Source organism: Diceros bicornis, chromosome 25 (genome assembly GCF_020826845.1).
Source record: "Diceros bicornis minor isolate mBicDic1 chromosome 25, mDicBic1.mat.cur, whole genome shotgun sequence".
Lineage (NCBI taxonomy): Eukaryota > Metazoa > Chordata > Mammalia > Perissodactyla > Rhinocerotidae > Diceros > Diceros bicornis.
The window spans coordinates 445,915-462,505 of record NC_080764.1 but is presented as its reverse complement, the minus strand read 5'-3'; the positions used below and the strand labels follow the sequence as shown (position 1 = coordinate 462,505).

Genomic DNA, 16,591 nt, shown 5'->3' with positions numbered 1-16,591 from the left:
ATTTGTTTTGCTTAATTTTAGAGCTTCAGATTTCCAATTTGGTTTTAAGAAAAGCTAGTTCACAGAGATGGAAAGTAATGGCAATTGCAATTCTGGACTGCTTTTGGTTTGTTTGGCCCACTTAGTTAAAAATGCGGGGCTAGGTGCAGGCCTGGTGGCCTAGTGGTTAAGTTCACGTGCTCTGCTTCAGCAGCCCGGGGTTCGGAGGTTCAGATCCCAGGCACAGACCTATGCACCACTCATCAAGCCATGCTGCAGCAGTGTCCCATATACAAAATAGAGGAAGATAGGCACAAATGTTAGCTCAGGGCTAATCTTCCTCAGCAAAAAGAGGAAGATTGGCAACAGATGTTAGTTCAGGACCAGTCTTCCTCACCAAAAACCAAAAACCAAAACCAAAACAAAACAAAACCTCAGGGCTAGCCCTAGTGGCCTAGTGGTTAAGTTTGGCACTCTCTACTTTGGCAGCCCAGGTTCGGTTCTCGGGCATGGACCTACACCCCTCATCTATCAGTGGCCATGCTGTGGTGGCAGCTCACATACAAAAAGATGAAGATTGGCAGCAGATGTTAGCTCAGGGTGAATCTTCCTCAGGAAAAAAAAAATGTACATGTAGAGGGCCCAAAGTTCTCAAACATAAACCTGGCTGGGGGTCCCTGAAGGAGGCTGAACATTTAGATGACTGGGATCCCATTTCTGAAATTTCCTCTGAAAACCCAAGGAAGTTTCTAGAGTTCCTGCCCTAATCCCCAAAGGAATCTAAATCCAGTTGCTGGATTCCCAGCCCTGATTCCAAAAGGAATCTGAGAACCAAAGAAAACTACTGGATTTTCAGCAAGGCCAAGCCCCAAGAGGAACTGTGCTACCTTCAGAAAACACTGTGTACTCACCAAGGATGAGGCAGGCCTTGAAGCCAAGGAGCGAGACTTGAACCAGGAGGACAAAGCCTTTTCTGATCCCACATAAAGTTGAAGGGCTCAAAATGTAAAGGGAGTGGAGCTCGGAATCGGAGACTCACCAAACTGAAAGCAGGTGGCAACTCACAGAGGCGATGAGTACAAGGGCTCGGTGTGGGTACCTCGCTCAGTTCCAGGTCACTGTCTCTAGGGGGGTCGCCTGCTTCAGATCCCACTTTTCCGACACCATATATGTCAACTTACAAAGCAAATTTGCTTGTTATTTTATCTCAAGATGAGTTTATTCGAGAATAGCCAAAAGAACTGCAATGCAGGATGCACATGCTATGGCGAACCATGGGCAAATCCAACAAACAAAGGAGGGAGCTTCTTTTATAGTGGAAAAGGGGAGGGGAGTAGGGAGGGGCTGTTCTAAAAGAAAGTCCATTTGGGGAAAGAACAGTTCAGGGTGGCAATGGCTTCTCATTGGCCGAGCTGCAGTGTTTCCCATTGGCCAAGCTGCAGTGTTTCTCATTGGCTGAGCTGCGGTGTTTCTTGTTGGCTGGGCTGTTGCCGGGCTGGGAGGGAAATCTTCCTTTAGTAGTAAATAGTTGTGCTTGCTGAGGAAGATGCAAGTCTGTCTCTTCCTGTTTGGAGTAATTGACGGTGTGTTGTGGGGCTGAGAGTTCCCCCTGCAGGCCTTCCAGACTCCAACCTAGTTGAGGTTTCTTTTATTAATTTCTTCCTTTTTTCTCCCCAAAGCCCCAGCACATGGTAGTATATCCTAGTTGTAGGTCCTTATAGTTCTTCTATATGGGATGCTGCCTCAGCACAGCTTGATGAGCGGTGAGTACGTCTTCACTCAGGATCCGGACTGGCGAACCCCAGGCCACCAAAGTGGAGCACATGAACATAACCACTATGCCACTGGGCTGGGCCCCTCTTTTATCAATTTCCACACTAGCTTATTATTTCTATTAGATTTTTTTTTGTAGATTCCTTAGGATTTTCTAAATAGACAATCATGTCATCTGTGAATGAAAACAATTTTGCTTCTTCCTTTCAAATCTGTATGTCTTAATTTCTTTCTTGCCTTATTGCACTGGCTAGAACTTTTAGTACAATGTAAAATCATTTCAAATATTTCCTCTATTTCTTTCTTTCTTTCACTCGAGTATTCTCATTGTGCATATATTACACCTTTGGAAGTTGTCCCACAGTCCCTGGATATTCTGTTCTGTTTGTTTCAGTCTTTGTTCTCTTTGCTTTTCAGTTTTCAGGGATTCTATTGAGATATCCTCTAGCTCAGAGATTCTTTCCTCAGCTGTGTCCAGTCTATTAATAAGACCATGAAAGGCATTCTTCATTTCTGTTACAGTGTTTCTATCTCTAGCATTTCTTTTTGGTCCTTTCTTAGGATTTCCATCTCTCTGCTCACAGGGCCCATCTGTTCTTTTATGTGGTCTACTTCATCCACTAGAGCACTTAGCATGCTGATCATAGTTGTTTTAAATTCCTGGTCTGATAATTCCAACACCCCTGCCATGTCTGGTTCTGATGCTTGCTCTGTCTCTTTAAATTCTGGTTTTTGCCTTTTAATTGTGTAATTTGCCTTGTAATTTTGTCTTGAAAGCTGGACAAGATGTACTGGGTAAAAGGAACTGTTCTGCACAGGCCTTAATAACGTGGCGAGAAGGTGTAAGGCAGGGAGTGTTCTACAGTCCCGATAAGTCTCAGTCTCTCGGTGGGCCTGTGCCTCTAGACTGTGAACTTCACATGTGTTTTCTTCTCCCCCCTTAGGTGGGACAGATGGCTAGAGGGGACAGGAGCTGGGTTATTTCCCTTCCCCCAGGTCAGTTAGGCTCTGATAACTAGTTTTCCTGTAGGGCAGGCTTTGTTAGGAAGAACAGAGTGCTCTGCTGTTTCCAAATGGTTCTTTCCCCTCCCACTGCTGGAAGCCTGAGGGGATTTTTCTCTGATATTTACTGTGGGAACCTGGTCATGCTCCTGGAGGTAAATCTCACAATATTGTGTGGGGGGTCCTTATGACTGGGTCACCCCAGAGTTTTTCACTCTCAGCATTGCGCACTCTGAGCCTCCAGAAATTCATCAAATACAGTTCAGGGAACCCAGCTGGCACAGGTTCCCCTGGCAGTTCCTGCCTGTGAATCTTTGCTTGGTAAGCCTGGTGACTTGTATCCACCTGTTTGTTTCTCCAATCTTGGGAGCAGTGGTTTGCCCAGTGTCCTCTCTTCTCTTACAAATCCAAGAACAGTTGCTGATTTTTCAATCTGTTCAGCATTTTAGTTCTTAGGATGGAGTGGTGATGCCCAAGCTCCTTACATGTGGAATTCTACAATGTAGAATTGAAATGGTGAAAGCAGACATCCTTGCCTCGTTCACATCTTTGTGGAAAAGCATTAAATCTTTCACCATTAAGTTCAATGTTAGTATAGATTTTTCCTAGATATCTTTTATGAAATTGAGGAATTTCCCATCTTTTCCTACTTTATTGAGAGTACTTATCATAAATAGGTATTAAATTTAGCCACATGCCTTTTCTGCAACTATCAGACAAATCCAGTGGTTTTTATCCTCTACTCTATTAATATAGTGTATTACATTAATTCTGTTTTGGATGCTAAAAAAACTTTGCATTCCTGGGATAAACCCCATTGGTCTCAATAGATGATCCTTTTTACATGTTGCTGAATATGGTTCTTCATTCATTCCTGTTGATTTGAGTGAACATCTGATGTGATTTCATTTCAGCTTGAAGAAATCTCTTTAGTATTTGTGGCAAGGCAGATCTGCTGGCAATGAATCTTCTGTTTTGTTTATCTGGGAATATTTTTATCTCACCTTCATTTTTGAAGGATAGTATTGCTGGGTGTAGAAGTTTTCATTGACAGGTTTTATTTTTCCTTCAGCCATTTTACTGCCTTATGGACTCCATTGTCTTGATGAGACGTCAGCTATTAATTGTACCATTGTCCCCTTTATGTGATGGGTCATTTTTCTCCTGCTACTTTTGTGGTTTTCTTTCTGTCTCTGACACGCTGCGCTGTGGTTATGGTGTCTATGGGTGTGGATTTCTCTGTGTTTGTCCTACTTGGGTTCACAGAGTGGTGGTCTTTGGATGCCCTGTCCTGTGTCTTGCTGCACTGTGGGGTTCTTGAGAAGACCAGGACAGAGCCACAGTTCCTCCTGCTCTGACGGCACTCCAGAGGCAGCACTCATTTTACATCACAGTTTCACTTTTTCCAATTTATTGGTCAATAATTTTGCATTTGGGGTTCTTAGTGATAGAATTTATTTTACTTAGTCCTTCTGTGTCAGAAATACTGAATTCAGCTTGTTCTAACTGTTCTGTGTACACTAGAAGAGAGTTTAGAAGAGAAATCTGTTAAAAAGCCACATGTATCAACTACATCTTGTGACCAATTACAGAAACATAGGTTGTAGCAGTTTTGCGCATTTTCTCTTTGCATGTTATAGTGTGTGTTTATTTGTATATATGCACCATTTTCTTCTCTCTGCTTTCCATTTTTTTTAAATATACAAGTTGTCAGAGGTTAACTTTCCTATTTAGTTTTAACATAAGAGCATAAGAGAATATTCAGTGGAACAGTGACAGAATTTGAGGGGTAATTAATGTAGCCAATGATAGATTCAATGACTGATGGGACTGTGAATATGCTGCCTTTGGGGAAAGAGTGAGAATTTCTTCACTTGCAATAAGGATGGATGTATCGTGTTAGGTGAAAATATAGCATTGTTTTCTTATAGTATGGAAGTTCAAATATGTTTGAAAGGATGCGTACAGAAGCTGACTACCCAGAGAGTCAAACTCTGCCTGTTTTCCACTGATTGCCTCAGATCCAAATCCACTTCTCTTTACCTGCACTGTGATAATGGAGCTGGATCCTGTAAGCATTTCTCTTTTGCAGTTGGCACAATGTTAAGCTTTGCCAGTACAGAGTGCCGGAGGGTCACTGCTGGAAGAAGGGACTTCTGGTTTCGATGTGCATCCTTTCTCTTCTTGTTCCTACTGCACAGCTGTCAGAGTCACATGTGGAAGACATGCAGCGGTGCCACCTCTCTGGATGGTTTCTCACTGAGTTTCAGCAGCACCCCCATGGGTGGATTCCCAGTGAGTCTTGCAGACACTTCAGCAGGAAGTTTTCCAGGCTTAGCCAGCATGCACCTTGGAGGGGTGTATTCCTGCCCATTAGTCTCTGCTCAGGGACTATGGATCAGCTGTGTCCTGGGACACCCCAGAGAATGTCTATGTCGACCGCTGGGCTGCAGCCACACAACTCTCCAACACAGAATGAACTCCCACCTTGGGGAGGGGACCACCTTCCAACTTTTGTCCTTTCTTGAATCTAGAGTTCTCTTTACTCCTTTACAATTAATCCCTTGTTCTCAATAATTTCTATATGAAAATTCCTCTGTTGAAGACATTGTGTGGTTTCTATCCCCTTATTGGACCATGATTATTGATACAACAAGGAAAAACCAAGCAGGGAAGGGGACTATGAAGTTTGCATGTGTGCATGCATGTTTGCACATGTGCATGCACACGTGTGTGTGTGCATGCATGAATGTAGGCTTCAGATTTGAAATAGGGAGGCCAGGAAGCTCTCACTGAGAAGGGGGCAGTGGAGTAAGATTCAGGAGGCAGGTCAGTAAGTGCGGCCATAACTAGAGGAAGAGCATGACAGACGCAGGGACAGCATGGGCAAGTGGCTTGTGACAAGGTTATCATGACTGGAGCCAACAAACAAGGGACAGAGGAGGGGAAATGAGATCAGATCACATGGGACCTTGTAAGTAGTAGCAAGGACTTTGGCTTTGCGCTGTGTGAGACGGGAGCCCTGGGGGAGGGATGTGATCCAACTTTTTTCCACTGGATCCCTCTGGGTGCTATGCTGGTTACAGCAAGCTGGCCTACAGCAAGTAGCCAGGGTAGAAGCAGGGAGCCCCGTTGGGAGGCTGCTGTTGTGTCAGGTGAGAGAAACTGGTCTTGGATCAGGGCGCGGTGGTGGAGAGCTGGCTATATTTAGAAGTGGAGGGACTTGCTGATGAATCCAGTGTGGGGGATGAGAGGAGGAGTGGGGCCCCAGCTGACCCCAGGCACTCTGGCCGGAGCACAGGAAGAGCATCAAGATCAGGCAGAGGGTTGCAGGCGCTCACACAGCGGCACAACCAGTGGGAACATCTCCCGCACAGGACCCCTGGCCCTGAGCCCCCATTCTGCAGCTCAACCACGGCACCCCCAGCTTCTGTGGGGAGGGGCCTTCGATTGCAGGGCTTGCAGGACATTCCTCTTCTCGGTTTAAGGCTGATGCTTTTTTACCACCACTTCCTGGAAGTTCACACTATAGAACTTGCCAGAAATCTGCCTTGCAGCATACCAGGGAAAGGTGTTTAGGGAGAGATGCCTCACCAGAGACATTCTGCTATAAAGCTGCCCAAGGGAGAGCTGGGGAAGCTGCAGGAGCTGGATGCAGGGAAGGAAGACGGGCAAACTGCAGAGCGAGGCCCGGAACACACCCTTCCTCCCGCGACGCCTCTCCTGCGCCCCCTACCGACACAGTTGAGCACAGGCGAGCCCAGACCCGTTTTCGCAGAGCGCCGCGGTGCACCGGCAGCTGAGAGGCAACAAGTTGCTACCTAGCACAAGTATTAGGTATTTCTTAAGTGCTCGACTTCTCTTTCCAACATTTTCCCACGGTTCACGCTGACACCTGAAATAATTCTCATTTTAGAGATTAGTTTGATTGAATTAAACAATTCCAACAAATGTTAAATGGGCACATATTTTAATGTGCAAAACACTGCAAGAACCTGCGGGGCACCTGGAAAACACAAGTCTGGGGGCTGCTGCTCAGGCGCCCCCAGGCCAGTTAGGAAGCAGGAGTGGAGGGGGACCTCCGCTTGGCACACGGGGGCTGACCACTGTTCACTCTTGCCCACCGTGTCCACGCCGCGAGCCCAAGTAGCTTCGGAGACACCCAGCTGCGCCAGGGGGAGGGTCTTCAGGCGGAGAGGAAGGCCCCAGAGAACCGGGAGACCCCTGCCCCGGTGTGGCATCCTCAAATCCTTTCGGGTCTCTGGAGGGGCCGTTCTGTGACTGACGTAGCATTGGAAACTTTACTACTGCAAACGCATCATCCTACAGAAAGTTAATTACGCTTGTGTAGAAACTCAGCAACACCTCAGACGGAAAAGGAGAGGGACAAAACCACACCGCGCCCCACTCCGCCCTCCGGCGGCCCACGCCCTCGCGCTCCCGCCGCCGGGCGCGTCCACGTGAGCGCGCGCCCCCGCGCCCCCCGCGAACGAGCGCGCCCCCGCGATGCCCCGCCCCCCACGCGCGTGCGCCCGGCCGCCGCCGCCATTTTGGAGAGACCCGAGCGCCGCCCGCGGCCCTAGCTGATCTCGAGCTGCCGGCCGGCCCGCGCCGTGTCCGTGGGCGCCGCGCCCGGCCGGGCCCATGTGCGTGCGGGGCGCCCCAGGCCGCCCGGGCTTCGCCTCCGCCAGCGCCCTGGCCCCCACCGGGGCCTCCGAGGAGCCGCCGCGTCGCCGGGCCCGCGGGGCAGGTGAGTGAGGCCGCCCGCCGCGGCTCCTCAAACCGTGCCCGCGCCTGTCGGTGCCCCCGGAGTGTGCACCCCAGAGCCCACCCCTCCGTCAGTGCCCCCCTCAGTGCCCACCCCCTTAGTGTCCGCCCCCCACCAGAGTCCGCCCCAACTCAGTATCCGCCCCCCACCAGTGTCCACCCCCCGCAGTGCCCACTCCCCCTCAGTGTCCACCTCCCCAGTGCCCACTCCCCCTCAGTGTCCAACCCCCACGAGTGTCCACCCCCCACCAGTGTCCACTTCCCCATCAGTGTCCACCCCCACGAGTGTCTGCCCCCCCCAGCGTCCACTCCCCGTGCCCACTGCCCCTCAGTGTCCAACCCCCACGAGTGTCCACCCCCACCAGTGTCCACTCCCCCGTCAGTGCCCACCACCCACGAGTGTCCGCCCCTTATCAGTGTCCACCCCCACCAGTGTCCACCCCCACCGGTGTCTGCCCCCACCAGTGCCCAGCACCCTCAGTGTCCACCAGCCACCAGTGTCCACCCCTGCTCAGTGTCTGCCCTCTGTCAGTGCCCCCACCCGTCAGTGCCCGCCCCCTCAGTGTCCACCCTTCCTCAGTGTCCACCCCCCTCAGTGCCCACCCCTTCAGTGCCCACTCCCTCAGTGCCCACCCCCCCCACCAGCATCCACCCCCACCAGTGCCCATCTCCCTCTGTGTCCACCCCCCACCAGTGTCCACCCCACTCAGTGTCCACCCCCACCAATGTCCACCCCTCACCAGTGTCCACCCCCACTCTGTGTCCACCCCTCACCAGTGTCCACACCCCCTCTGTGTCCACCCCCCACCAGTGTCCACCCCATCAGTGCCCACCCTGTCAGTGCCCCCTTCCCCTCAGTGTCCATCCCCTGTCAGTGTCCATGCCATCAGCGCCCCCCCGTCAGTGTCCACCCCGTCACCGCTCCGCCTTGTCAGCGCCCCCCCGTCCGTGTCCACCCCATCAGCGCTCTGCCCCGTCAGCGCCCCCCGTTAGTGTCCATGCCGTCAGCGCCCCCCCATCCCTGTCCACCCCCTCAGCGCCCACCCGTCTGTGTCCACCCCGTCAGTGCCCCCTGTCAGTGTCCGCCCCATCAGTGCCCCCCGTCAGTGTCTGCCCCGTCAGTGCCCCCCCGTCAGTGTCCGCCCCGTCATTGTCCCCCCATCAGTGTCCACCCTGTCAGTGCCCTCTCGTCCGTGTCCACCCCCTCAGTACCCTCCCCGTCAGTGTCCGCCCCGTCTGTGTCCGCCCCATCTGTGTCCCCCCGTCATTGTCCGCCCCGTCAGTGCCCCCTCGTCCGTGTCCACCCCCTCAGTGCCCCCTTGTCAGTGTCTGCCCCGTCAGTGCCCCCCCGTCAGTCTCCGCCCCGTCATTGTCCCCCCATCAGTGTCCACCTCGTCAGTGCCCTCTCGTCCGTGTCCACCCCCTCAGTACCCTCCCCGTCAGTGTCCGCCCCGTCTGTGTCCCCCCGTCATTGTCCGCCCCGTCAGTGCCCCCTCGTCCGTGTCCACCCCCTCAGTGCCCCCTTGTCAGTGTCTGCCCCGTCAGTGCCCCCCTGTCAGTGTCCGCCCCGTCAGTGTGCCTCCGTCAGTGTCCGCCCCGTCAGTGGCCCCCTGTCCGTGTCCACCCCCTCAGTACCCTCCCCGTTAGTGTCCGCCCCCTCAGTGCCCCCCCATCAGCGTCCGCCCCATCAGTGCCCTCCTCCTCAGTGTCCCACGTGTTAGTGCTGCCCCCCTGTCCCCCCAAGGCAGTGTCCGCCCCATCAATGTCCACCCCATCCGTGTCCCACGTGTTAGTGCTGCCCCCGTGTCCCCCAAGGTAGTGTCCACCCCCTCCCCCACCTCCTCCCAGTCAAGTGTTTCCCACATTAGTGACCCCCTAAGTGCCGTCCTTCCTATCAGTGTCACATGTGTCAGTGCCCCTCCTCCCTGTCCAGTCCTCCCTCCTCTCTGTCAGTAACCCTCACTCTCAGTGCCCTCCCTGTTAATGTCCCTCCTCCCCCCTGTGCTGCCAGGTCCCCATGTCGTTGTCCACCCTGTCTGTCCACCCATCGGTTCCCCCCCCTTGCCCGTCGAGGTCCCCCATCAGTCCTCCCTAGCCTGTCAGTGTCACCATCCCCCTCCTCGCTGCCTCCTCCCTCACCCCTGTCTGTTAGGGGCCCTGCCCGTCAGTGCTCTGACCCACCCGTCAGTGCTCTGACCCACCCGTCAGTGCTCTGTCCCACCCGTCAGTGCTGCCGGCTCCTGCCGGTGGGGTGTAGGACACTCCCTCCGCAGGGCCTCCTGCCATCACTCCCTTGTCCACTCACTGACTGCTGTTCCTATCCCCATTCTGTCACCTTCCCCCGTGCACCTTCTTGGCCCCTTTGAATGCCCCCCACCTGTCGCTGTGACGTCTTCCGCACACCCCCACCTGCCACCTTTGTGTCCTTGCAGCCTACCTGCCTTGTCCACCCACTTGTTACTGACCACTACCATTTGCCACAGATCCCCTGTCCTCTCACCACCAGCTCACCCAGTCTGTCACTTGCGCTTAGTTCCTGCCTCTCACCGCCCCCCCTCCCCCATTTTGTCACTGTACCCACCTGCCTTGTCCTTGTGGCCTTCTCTAGCCTGTTACTCTCACCTTGCCAGTCACTTCCCCCATGGCTTCTCCCTGCCACGCCCTTGGCCTTTTAGTGCCTGGACCATCACTGACACTCTCAGCCTTTCACCTCTTCTCCATGTCCCTTCCTTTCTGATTTCTCTTCCCTTTTGGTTCTTCTAACTCTCATGTTAGCTGAGCTCTGGAGGGCAAGAAGCAGCTAGCTATGAGAAGAATGAGGGGTCAGAGCCTTCCAGGCTGAGGGGACAGCACGTGCAAAGGCCCTGAGGTGGAGCTCCTCCAGGAACCTAGATGAGACTGATATGTGGCCAGGGTAATGGGGAGATAGACCAGAGCCCGGGTTAGAGCACTGGCCTCCAAACATGCTGTTCCTTGCAGGTTGGGAGGGGACCTGGGCTGGAGATTGACTTGGGGAGTGCCATCATCATAGGAACATGGGACATGCATAAGAGGGGGAACGATAAGGCATTGGGAGTGGGTGTAGTTGTTATGGTTTAGACCGTAGTGGTCGACTTAGGGAGCTATTTTGGGGGTAAAGCTGTTGGGACTTGCTGGTAGATTAGAAGAGGGGTATGAGGGAAAGAGAGGACTCAGGGTAATTTCTGGGCTTCTTGATGGAACAAATGGGTGGACTGTGGCCCTGTTTACTGAGATGGGGCAGCTGGGTGGGGTGGTGGTAGGTGCAGGGGGTTATTACAGATTGGAGGTGGAAAGCAAGGCTTTCTCTTCGATGAAGGTAGTGGAAGAAGTCTGTCAGGTCCCAGGGTTGGCGAGAAGATATCTTGCAGAAGCATTTGGAGCCCAGAGGAGAGGTTAGGTGCAGGCATGTGGTCTCAGCACGGGGAGGGGATAATGTTGACAACCTTGGGAACAGCTGTTGACACACACGCACAGCAGCATATATGGATCGTTTATCATGTGCTGCTGTTAAAGGCTTTTATGAATTATTCCATGTAATCCTCACGAGAACCCGAGGGTACAGGAACTGTTATTTCCCAGTGCTACAGAGGAAGAAACTGAGGTATACAACAAATGGGTGATAAAGCCGGGATTTGTACCCCAAGGAGGCTTACTAAAGCCTCTTCTCTCCTTGTTTTTTTTTTTTTTTTCCTCTGGTTAAGGAAAAGGCTAACTTTTAAAATACTGTTTTAAATTTTTGAATAATAATGATAGCTGATTATGTACCAGGCACTACGTATTCCAGTAAAGCTTTATTGAGAAAAACAAGCCCAGGCACTTTTTTTTTTTTTGTGAGGAAGATCAGCCCTCAGCTAACATCCATGCTAATCCTCCTCTTTTTGCTGAGGAAGACTGGCTCTGAGCTAACATCTATTGCCAATCCTCCTCCTTTTTTTTTTTTCTTTTTTTCCCCGAAAGCCCCAGTAGATAGTTGTATGTCATAGTTGCACATCCTTCTAGTTGCTGTATGTGGGACTCAGCCTCAGCATGGCCGGAGAAGCGGTGTGTAGGTGCGCGCCCAGGATCCGAACCTGGGCCACCAGTAGTAGAGCGCACACACTTAAGCGCTAAGCCACGGGGCCGGCCCCCAGGCACTTTTTAAAGTGCATTGCCTATACCATCTCCTTTAATCTTTTTTTTTTCTAAATGGCCCTTTAAATTTTGTACTTCCTTTTCTTTTCTTTTTTTTTTTTTCTTTACAGGGAAAGATTTGCCCCAAGCTAACGTCTGTTGCCAGTCTTCCTGTTTTTTTTTCCTTCCCCAAAGCCCCAGTGCATGGTTGTATATCCTGGTTGTAAGTCCTTCTAGTTCTTCTATGTGAGCTGCCGCTACAGCATGGCAACTGACAGATGGGTTGTGTGATTCCGAGACCAATCGAGTGAACCCCGGGCCGCTGAAGCAGCCAAACTTCAACTACTAGGCCAGCACGGCTGGCTCAAGTCCTTATTTTCCCCCAACAAAGTGCTTTGCCTTTTATTATCCTTGTATCTGTGAGAGAGAACAGGCATTTTGACATAAAGTGAGTATGTGGCTGGTGAAGAATTTACTATGAACCAGAGAGTGAAAGCCAGTGCTAAATTTTACAGTTTGATGTCTCACCCAGTAATCATTTAATTCGTAAGACAACTTGATGAGGTAGTTACTCTTAATATTCCTGTTAATATTCATATGAGAACACTGAGGCACAAACAAATTAAGTTACGTACCCAAGGTCACAGTAAATAAATGGGAGAGTTGGGTGGTCAGACTCCAGAGCTTGTGCTTTTCACTGTCGCCTCCTGTGGGTGGCTCATGCACGTGGTAATCTGAACTCAGAATAACTTCAGACGGTACCAAAGTGTGGATTGTGAAGGCGATCTCATTTTCACCCTGTCCCTCAGCCGTCCTCTTTCTCTTGGAAGTCATGTCATATCCATATACTGCAAACAGCCCTCTTCTTTTTAACACAGAATGTACAATGTTTTATTTCTTTAAAAATATTCCACTTCAAAATTTAAAATTATTTAAAATGTAAAATTAAGAATTTAAATTTAAAATTACTGAAGAGTATTTTACACTCAATGAAATGTACGGATCTTAAGTATATGTTTGATGAATTTTAACAAAGATGTACACCTATGTGTCCGTCACTGATGTTAATATATAGAACATTTTTATTACCCCTGAAAGTTTGCTTGTGTTCCTTTTCAGTTACTACAACCGCCTCCCCATCCCAAGGCAACCATTGCTCTGATTTCTGTCATTATAAATTAATTTTGCAGGTCCTTGAACTTCATATAAATGTAGTCATAAAGTGTATGCTCTTTTGTGTCTGTCTGCTTTTGCTCATTGTAATATTTTTGAGATTTATTGATTTTGAAACCTGTCTCTGTAGTTTGTGCTTTTTATTTGAGTAATATTCTTTTGTCTGAAAATATCTTAATTTGTTTCTCTCTTTTCCTATTGATGGACATTTGGATTGCTTTCACTTTTTGTCTATTACAACTAAAGTCACTGAGATTCTTGTACATGTTTTGTAGACATATGTTATTTCTTTGGGGTACATGGCTAGGAGTAGAATTGCTGGGTCATAGTATAGATGTATGTTTAACTTTTTTAGAAACTGGCAAATGATTTTCCAAACTGGTACCATTTTATATTCCCACCAGTAATATATGAGAGTTCCAGTTTCTCCACATCCGTGCTAACACTTGGTATTGTCAGTCTTTTTAATTTTAGCCATTCAGGTGGTAGTGGCATCTCAGTGTGGTTTTATTTGCATTTCTCTGATGAATAACAATGGTGAACAAGTTTTCATATGCTTATTGACCATTTGTGTATCTCTCGTGAAGTGTCAGGTCTTTTGCCCACTTTTTATTGGATTGTTTGTTTTTTTATTATTCATTTTAGGAATTTAAAAAAATATATATTCTGGTTATGAGTCCTTTATGGTGTATGTGTGTGTATGTACATATAGAGTGGGAGGAGGAGAGGAAGTGAGGAATGAATATTTTTTCCTATCTTATGATTTGCCTGTTGGTTTTTTAATAGTGTTTTTTGATGAACAGAACATTTTGAGTGATGTTAAAGTTTGTCAGTATTTTTCTTTTGTGTTTAGTATGTGTCCTAAGAAAATTTTGCTTGCACCAGGGTTGTGAAGACACTGTCCTTTTCTTTTTTTTTTCTTTAGAAGCTTTATAGTGGTAACTTTCGTATTTAGGTTTATGATTCATCTTTTTCTTTTTAACAGCTTTATTGAGATACAATTGATGTATAATAAACTACATGTTTAAAGTGTAAAATCTGATACATTTTGACATATGTGTACACCTGTGAAATCATCGCCACAGTCAAGATAGTGAACACATCCATCACCCCAAATTTCCTCATGCCCCTTTGGGCTCCCTCCATCTCCAAGCAAATACTGATATCCTTTCTGAGTGATCTGTCTGGCGTTATATTTTGTGTGAGGTGGAATCAGGGTACATGTGTTTCTGCATATGGGTTATATAATTATTCTACTATCATTTGTTGAAAAGACTCTCTTTTCTCCATTTAATTGCCTTGAAGCCTTTGTTCTAAATTAACTGAACATGTGTGTGCAGCTTATTTCTGGGCTTTCTGTTACGCTCCATTGGTCTGCTTTTCTGTCTTATGCCAACACCACACTGTCTTAATTAGTGCAACTGGTAAGTCTTGAAATCAAGTAGTGTAAGACCTCCAGCTTTATTCCTCTACAAAAATGTCTTGCTAGTTTTAGAATAAACGTTTTAATTTGTACAGAAAGTTTTGCTGGGAGTTTGGTTGAGATTACATTGAATCTGTAGATCAATTTTAGAATTGAATTATTAACATTGAGTCTTCTGATCTGTGCACATGGTATATCTCTCCATTTATTTAAATCATCTTCAATTTTTCTCGGCAATGTTTTGTAGTTTTCAGTGTGAAAGTACACTTTTTTCATTCAGTATTGTTTGTAGGTATTTGATATTTTTTATGTTATTTAAAATATTTTTATATTGTGTTTCAATTATTTGTTGTTAATATGCAAAAACACAGTTGGTTTGTATATACTGATGTATATCATGTATCCTGCAACTTTGCTCAATCAGTTCTTTTTTTTACACATCAATTTTCATAGTGTGTTTGTATATCCTTTTGGATTTTCTATCTACATAATCATATCATCTGTGAATAAAGACAGTTATACTTTTCTTTTCCAATTGTTATGCCTTTCATTTCTTTTTCTTGCTTTATTGTACTGGCTAGAACCTTTAATACAGTGTTGGATGGAAGTGGTGATAGTGGGCCTTCAGAGGTTGAGGAAGTTGCCTGCTAGTCCTAGTCAGTGGAATGTTTTTACCATGAAAGAGTGTTGGGTTTTGGCATGCCTTTTCTGCATCTATTGAGATGATCGTTGGGTTTCTGACCTTTAGTCTGTTGATATGATGTGTTATGTTAATTAATTTTCAGATGTTAAAGCAACCTTGCATTCTTAGGATAAATGTCCTAGGTGTGGTGTATGATCCTTTTTATATGTGTCTAGATTTGGTTTGCTAGTATTTTGTTGAGGATTTTTTCATATATACTCATAAGAGAGATTTGCATATGACTTTCTTTCCATATGATATCATTGGTTTTGGTATCAGGGTAATACTGGCCCCATAGAATGAGTTGGGAAATTCTTCATTTCTTTTTATTTATTTATTTATTTTTTTCCTCCAAAGGCCCAGTAGATAGTTGTATGTCAATGCTGCACATCCTTCTAGTTGCTGTATGTGGGACGCGGCCTCAGTATGGCCAGAGAAGCGGTGCGTCGGTGCGCGCCCGGAATCTGAACCCTGGCCGCCAGCAGCGGAGTGTGCGCACTTAACCGCTAAGCCATGGGGCCGGCCCAGTTCTTCATTTCTTTTTGCAGATCAGATTTCTGTATCATTTTCCTTCAGCTTGAAGCACTACCTTCAGTGTTTCTTATATTGTGGGTGTGCTGGGGACAGATTGTCTCAGCTTTTGTTTGTCTGAAAAGGTCTTTACCCTTCAGAATTGAAGGATATTTTTCCTGGATATAGAATTCTAGGTTGACAGCTTTTTTTCTTCAAGCACATTAAAGATGTTATTCCATTGTCTTTTAGCTTCTGTTGTTTCTGATTAGAAGTCAGCTATCATTCTGATTGTTGTTTACCTGATATCTTTTTTCCTGCTGTGTTTAAGATATTTGATTTATTAGATAAATTATTTATTTTTGTTAAAGTTTTTTCTTTTCCAGTTTGACTATAATTTTCTAGGTGTGGTGTTTTTGTATTTATCCTTCTTTGGATTTACTTAGTTCCCTGGATCTGTGAGTTGATGTATTTAATCAGTTTTGGAAACTTTTTGGCTATTGCCTCTTAAATATTTCTTCTGCCTTATATTCTTTCTCCTTTCCTCTTGGGACTCCAGTGATATCTATTTTAGATTGTTTGATATTGTCCCATAGGTTTTGAATATATTGGTATTTAAAATTTTTTTTTCTCTGTGTTTACATCTGTAAATTCTCTCTTCATCTATCTTCAGATTCACTGCTTTTCTTCTTTGTGTTCATTCTGTTATTAATTCCATTCAGTGACATTTTAATTTCAGCTGCTGTATTTTTCAGTTCTAGAATTTCCTTTTGGTTCTTCTTTCAAGTTTGCATTTCTCTGCTAATATTTTCCGCCTGTTCATTCTTTCTGTTCTCTTTTCCCAAAATCCTTTAATGTATTTATAATTGCTGTTTTGAAGTTCTCACCTGCAAATTCTGACATATGGCATCTGTGGGTCCTGTAGATTGTTTTTTCTCTTGATCGTGGGTCACATTTTTATGCTTTGCATGTCTGATAATTTTTTATTGTATAACAGACATTTTGGATGGTACATTCTAAAGACTCCGTTTTAGGTTATCTTCCCTTAATGAGTGTTGAGTTTTGTTCAGGCAGGCTATTAAATTACTAGGAGATCATCTTGATCCTGTAGAAGGTTTTCTAGGGTGGATCTGTTTTGCTTTTGCCCTAAG

General features: G+C 47.1%; 1 protein-coding gene across 9 annotated transcripts in view; it reads left to right on the top strand.

Moving 5' to 3' along the window:
• Positions 1-7,368: 7,368 nt before the first annotated feature.
• The window catches only part of PPP6R2 (protein phosphatase 6 regulatory subunit 2), a 90,477-nt gene continuing 81,254 nt past the window's right edge, over positions 7,369-16,591 (top strand). For 8 of the 9 annotated variants that reach the window (XR_009223865.1, XM_058568047.1, XM_058568045.1 and 5 more), the window contains exon 1: positions 7,370-7,504. The gene's annotated coding sequence lies outside the window, so the exon portion shown is untranslated. Of the gene's footprint in view, positions 7,505-16,591 lie in introns of all 9 variants that reach the window. The other variant, XM_058568040.1, reaches the window with a different exon arrangement.